Below are 7,425 nucleotides of genomic sequence, written 5' to 3'. Positions count from 1 at the left end.
AATCGCGTAAGCGGTGTCTACACCAGTAAAGAAGAGAAAAGTGAGCAGTCTTTCCATCATTTAATAGGGTTGCAGCAATCCCGGACGATGCCACTGCGACAGCTTTTTTTTTTCCAGATTGACGTATTTTTGCCAACACTAAATTGGCAAGAAAGGTTTTGCCTGTTCCAGCGGGTGCGTCAAAAAAAAAAAAACAGTTTACCCCTGTAATTTTCAACACTCTTTACTATAGCATCGAATGCTATTTTTTGATCTGCCACTAACTTGGGTACATGCGCGTTGACAAAAACATACAACTCGTTAATATCATGCGGACAACACGGTATCGTATGGACGATGTTTTGTTGCCGATTCGGGGAAGGCAATCCAAAATCTGCTAAATGCTTGTCGTTCAGTTCCAAAAGCTTGTTTTCTATTTGTATCAAGCCTTCGTTGTATACGTCACAATCCTGATCTTGTTGTTGAGCTGCACGTCTGATGTCCTCACACAAATCGTCTTTGAAAGTGTCCCATAATTTGAGCGGTTCAGAGGGGAAACAAAATAATAAAATGACCACAAATAGCTCTCAACTTTAACGGGCAGTCAGAAACCGAAGCTTTTCTCAAAGTCATCTCCCATTGGTGGTCATTTTCTAGTAAATCTAAATCTCTACAAGCAGCTTGGAATGTTTCTTTAACAATGCCATCAACGGTTTTTAAATCTTGGAACGATGTCGGGCCACGCACATGATGAAGTAATAACCTGAGATAAAAGCACTCGGATTGAGAAGGATGGACGCTGTACACTCGGCCGGGATGGTCGACTACGTCTTTGCCGCGTTTCCCTCTTGAGAATTTGCTATTGGCCCATGTGTAATAATGAGGGATCTCATGATAGAGTAACGTTTTGGCAAATTTATCACTGCGACACAGGTCAAAAAACGCCGTGAGAGTTGTTTTTGGTGGACTTTCAATTACACGTTGTATATTTTCAGCTGAAAAAAATACCCGTTGCCCATTTTCTAAGTGTACAGCCAAGTGTACAACGGCGGGGTGTCGATCATGAATAGGAAACTCTTAACAATCTCCACACTACCTCCGATGTACTAATGTACCGTCCGTTCAAATAATTTTCCACTTCGTCGTGAGCATTTCTGACACCGAAAGACATTTTAAGACTCATTTTTCTACTCCTTTGATTACATTGTTCAAATTTTACCAAGGATCCCTAATTTCTTTTCAAAATGAAATGTAGCCTATGTCAAATTGGAAGAATATAGCATTCTATTAGTGAAAGAATTTTTTAAATCGGCCCAGTACTTTTTGAGCCTATTCATTACAAACATACAAAAATAGGTACAAATATTTCCTCTTGTAATGGGGTTTCGTCCATAGCTGAGGTATGCTCAGCCGCTCCAGGGTCAGCCTTGGGACCCACAAACCCTTAGCAAAGAAAAGATGTATCCACACCCCCTTATGTGGACAGCCAGACCAGCGTGTATTTATACGGCGAGTCAGATGGAAGCGAGCGAAATTGGCGTGCCAGGCGTTGGCGCTTGTTGAAGTTGGCACGGTGATTTATACGGCGGTGATGGTCCTCTGGCTTCTGGTGAGGAGTAGTTACTCCCAGACGCGGTTGACTGTATAATACAGGGCAGTCTTTTCCCGGCTCCTCTGCGAAAGAGAAATATAATTAAATATCGACTGAACTCGTTGACCTCCGGTTAGCAACTCACCCAGCACTATCCCTTTTCTCTAGCCTGTACTTACATGCGAGTTGCCTGTTCACCGCGTTAGTTTGGTAACGGTGCACTACGGTGTGCAAGCAGCGGTACTGACGCTGTTCGAGGCAGCGCAGCTGTGATGTCGCTGTATCACAACGCAACTACGGTCGAGCCATTGCGCGCACTGATATCACACCGATTTGGTGTAATACCTTTTCAACGCAACGCCTGCGAAAAGTGACTACTTCGAGCACTGGCATCACCCCGAGGTGTGATGCCTTTTAAACGCAATGCCTGCGAATCCCATCAAAATACCCAATTCTACTGAATGTATATAAGGCAGAGCCATTGCGAGCACTGGTATCACACCGAGGTGTAATGGCTTTTCAACGCAATGCCTGCAAAATACCTAATTCTGCTGTATATAAGGCAGAGTCATTGCGAGCACTGGCATCACACCGAGGCGTGATACCTTTTCAACGCAATGTCTACCACAACTAACTACTTCACTTACCACTGCCTATTGCTGCTGACTGCTGGGCGACCGTCCTCGCTGGCGAGCTGGAAGAAATGATCGCATTCGGTGTGAAGTGCTTGCTTATATAGCAGCATAGCGCAGCTTTCGTCAGTGTGGTGAGGTAAGTTGTGTGCGTAGCTTTGGTCAATGCGGTGAGGTGAAGTTTAGTACGTGCAGGATAATTCTAGTATGGTGGAAAGCTCTATGTTGAGGTGTGGTGAGGGTAAATGATGTACAGTGTTGAAGTAAATTATTGTAAGGTGGTGAAAGCCACGTTACACTCTTTATAATATTAGTATAGATTTACAAACCAGAAAAAACAAACATAGTCGCCGATGCGTTATCACGGCTGCCAATAGAAGTTAATACGCTAACATCCACAGATGAAAATTCACAACATAGCACAGAAGAGGATAGATCAAAGCTCATTCCTCACTGTGAAGATCCAATTAACGTATTTAAAAATCAAGTTATATTTACAGAAGGAAAGGAGGAAATTAAACACGAAGAAACTCATCCAAGCTTCCACAGACACCTCATTAAATGTGAAGTTTACGATAAAGAAAACCTAAGTAAAATCTTGAAAAGCGTTCTAAACCCAAACATAATCAATGGAATTAAAATCCAAGAGAAATACATTTCATTACTACAGCAAATATATCAAGAAAATTTCTCAGAATTTCGTATCAGGATAACATAGAAAGTAGTTACCGATATCGCAGACGAAGATGTCAAATTTAAAATAATAGAACAAGAACACAAAAGAGCCCATCGTAATGGTAAAGAAAATAAAGACCAGATATTGGAAAAATACTATTTTCCACAAATGACTAAACTTATTAAAACCATGTGAAATTTGCGGATGTAATAAGTACGACCGGTATCCACAAAAACCCAAGTTACAGGCAACACCCATACCTTCGTATCCAACAGAAACAGCATATCGACATTAGAGAAATGTTCCGCGAAAAATATATCTCGTGCGTTGACAAATTCACTAAATTTGTAAAATTTTTCAGGATAAAAAATAAATCAGTACTGCATATCAGGGATAAATTGATAAAGCTTCTACACTATTTCACTGTACCAAAGACTTTGGTCATGGACAATGAAGGCAGCTTTATAAGCCCAATAACTCTGAACTATTTAGAAGGGTTAGGAATTGAAATCTATCTAGCCTCACCTCAGAAAAGCGAAGTCAATGCGACACTACGTGTGCATTCCACTATTATTGAAATAATCAGATGTCTCCAAGTGGAATATCCTGATTACTCTATTAAAGAAATTGTCAACATTGTCATTGATAGATATTGTATAATAACACGATACATTCAGTTGCGAAAAGGAAACCAGCTGATATTTTCTTTGGAAGAACACAGAGAATCAACTACCAAGGTTTAACAAATTTTAAGGAAATAGTTAATTCTGACCTTCGAAATGAAATAGCCAGAAACCAAAAAAATACACTAAATTATCACAACAAAAATAGGTAAAAAATAAGGAATTACGAACCTGGTGATACTATAATTCAAAAGAACAAACAAATTAAAGGGGAAACGAAACCCATTTTTAAAAAAGAAACTGTCGCTAAAGACAATACTTTCACAATAACTACTAAAGATAACAGAAAGATTGATAAATCACATTTAAAAAACTAACTGACATTTACTCTTTAGACTCTTACCTTACTGGACAACTGCAACAGTGGACACCTACGAATATGACAGTCCGCTCGTGACGATCAAACAAGGACTAGGAAAGATTACAAAAAGGGACGAATAAAATTATTCACACTATCGACTTGGACGACTACGAAAAAATTACCAACGACGTCAGACTTACTATATACCCCGAAATTATTAAAACAAATTTTCACACAATTAAAACATCAACTTTCCGAGATAGATAGCTTATTAAGCCAACTGCGAACAAAAAATGCAAGCATTCAAAAGAGATCAATCAAATGGATAAGATCTGCTTGAAAATGGTTAGCAGGAAATCCCGATGCCACTGACTGGGACCAAATACTTTTCACAACACATGAACTGACTGAAAACAGTAACGTACAGTACACCACAAACCAATACCTTATCAAGACAAATTCTGCATTTCGACTCGAATCGAAATTTTTTCAGTTAGGCTACTTTGGTATTCTGCGTTTCGATTAGTTTCGATCAATCTTCGAAATTTCCGATTTTATGTATTCTACATTACGATCGTAGTTCCGTTTTTGTAAGTTGAACTTTTGTTGGCGTAGAGCGGTCATATTTTGGTTTTAGTGTACTTTTAAAATATAAAAAATGTAAGTAAAATTTGTTGTTGATAGTTTAAAAGTCACCAACATGATTTATTGAAGTTTTTTGTGCTTTAATATATATATGCTTGATATATTTGTAGGTCAAAAACAACAACACCAGAAACAGTATGAAAAATTGGCTGATATAATGGGCAACTAAAAGAGATGTTGCGCCGGATGCTTCCAAACAGCGACCCGAAGGAAGAAGTGAAGGATGTTTTGGTTTAGGAGATTGCAAATGACCTAAATGCACCTTGGTCCACCTTCCAAAAGACTCCAGTACATGGAGAAAGGTATTGTTTACTACTGAAAATACATTTTTAAATACTTCAAACGTTTTGTTACAGGTGTGGATTGACTGGAATAGCTATATTACAACGGCAAGCTGTCTGACAAATAAAAAGGAAATAATGTAGCACTGGTGGAGGTCAATGTTTCGGTTGCAACCTATAAGCCCACTTGACGGAGAAAGGTTTATAGCTTTGACAGGGTTGGAAAACTTGTACAAGTGGAATACAGAGGTGCGCGGGGCTTATGCGATAGTGCGCAGGTACAAGACGTTGCCCAAAACTTCCGAAATGGACATTTCCGCATGTTCGGAGGATACGAAATGAAATTCCATTCATGTCAGCAGAGTTAGCAGCCAGGCTGCAGAGGAAAAGAGAGAACTGATAAGGAGAGCGCTTTCTTCCTTACTAAAAGAAAACAAATAGCTCTCCAAAAAGAATTCTACGAGGACACCAAAAACCATAATGAAGCTGCAGTTAATTAAAATGAGAAGAAATCGTGGTGACATATTTACCGTCGCATGAATAGTTCTTTAGACACGTATGGCGGACACCGAAGTGAAAGCCAACTACAAGAACAGAAAACGGACACAACTAAAATGAAGGAAGAAATTGCTAAGGGAAAAAGTGGAAATAAAAGATTGCGGATGATAAAGTTAGATCCAAAAATTATAAATCTGATTCGGAGTAGTAAGTTAGTAAATAACCTCAAATTTTGTACCTGAACTTTTTTTTTAGTTTTTGTTATAATTATCTTAAGTAAAGAAGCTGTGAACTGAACTGCTGTGAATGAACTGAATTCACATTTATTATATTTAAGTAACAATTTGTGAAATGCACTGAATGCAAATTATTTTTTAATATACGAATAGTACATATGTATACATACAATTTTCGAATTTAATAAAAGATGTTTTTATTATTGTACTCGTTTCTCAAATTTATTAAAAAAAGTAGCGAGTATGTTGTCTCGAATACGATTTGCTACGGAAGTATAATCGGGGTCACTGCTTTGCTCTTCTTCCTCCTCCTCCTGACGGCTTTCAAATATAAATTCATTTGCGTTCAAATCTCCCACTTTGTAAGTAAATGCAAATGTTGTGGAGAGGCACAGGCAACGGTTACTATGTGACTGCCTTTGTGTGGTGAGTAATGTAGCTCTCGAGCCCACCACAAGCATCGAAAACGGTTCTTCAATACCCCAATCGTCTTCAGCTCTACTATATTCCTTGTTTTGGAGTGCCGCATGTTGTAATTACTTTGCGGGCTGCCTTCGACTTACAGGATCGATATGGAGTCATTAGTCCAAGGCTGCAATGGATACCCCGCATCACCTGTTAATAAAGCGAATAACTATTCAAAAACTTACTTTAACAAACGTGATATAAATAAATACCTAACAGCCATTGCGTTTCTTTCACCTTCTATCGATATCGACGTTCCATATGCGATCTCAGCTTGGTAAGCCCCATACATGGCGAGTCGTGATTGCACCCAGGATACCTGGCATCAATGCTTCTTTATACGCATTCTGTTACCGCCCACACCTGAAAAGCAAAATTCAATTGATAAAATGAATTGTGAATTATGGCCATTGGATGCGATGAACATTATTCTCACCAACCATAGCATTGATGCCAAAAAAACCTTTTATATTATAATATAGAAACCCCTCTTCAGATGGCTTCACTATTTTTATGTGCGTACCATCAACCCACATAATGACTCCTGGGAAACTATCCTTCGCATAAAACTCTTGCTTCGCTTGTATTTTTGCCTCTTCACTCTGGTCAAATTTGATCCACTCAGGGCAAAGCTTTCGTTGCATGACTTCGAGAAAAATGAGGCAGTGACTTTGACACAGTTGACTGACCCATTCCGACATTATAATCAGTACCAACTCCATGTTGGTAACTGCCTTCCGCAAAAAATCTTTTAAAGCAGCCACTACACGATTAAGCGGAGATAACGACACAAAGTACTTTGTTGAGTTTCTTCAGCAAAATTATCTAGGACATACTTGAAATTTGGGGGGACGTGTTTTTCCCCTTAATTAAGTCTAAAGTTTTTGTTGAATCTAAATAAACTCAATGCATTAAGATTTATCACTTTCAAACTCAATTTCTTAACAATTCGTCACTCATTTGAAATGGATCACACATATCCCGCTATCTTATCCTTTCAACTTTCGCGTCAGCAATTTTTCCTTTCGGGATGTGTTGCGGTCCTCCTCAAGAAATATCGCCGAGGCTTACGATTCCATTACGCAATTAGATAAATTGAATTTATTTTATTTAAACACCAATAGTTTTTCCCCAAATTTGTATCTGTTCGCTTTATTATGTTTCAATTTCACACATTCCAAGGCAAACAGATGCTTTCGAAAAGGTTATCGCTCTTCCTCTTTTTCTTTCGCTTCCACCGTAACTCGGAATACCTACTTTCGATTCAGACGGAGCGTAGAGCGGGAACGTAATCGAAGCATGACAGAATAGGGCTGAATAAAATATTAGATAGGTGTAACATGATTGTGGATGAAATAAGTAAGAATAATAAAGAATTATTCGCACAAAAATGATATAATAGGTTAGGTATCGTTAAAGGACGAAATTGCAAAAATTA

Source organism: Bactrocera dorsalis, chromosome 3 (genome assembly GCF_023373825.1).
Source record: "Bactrocera dorsalis isolate Fly_Bdor chromosome 3, ASM2337382v1, whole genome shotgun sequence".
Lineage (NCBI taxonomy): Eukaryota > Metazoa > Arthropoda > Insecta > Diptera > Tephritidae > Bactrocera > Bactrocera dorsalis.
This window is presented reverse-complemented; position numbering follows the sequence as displayed.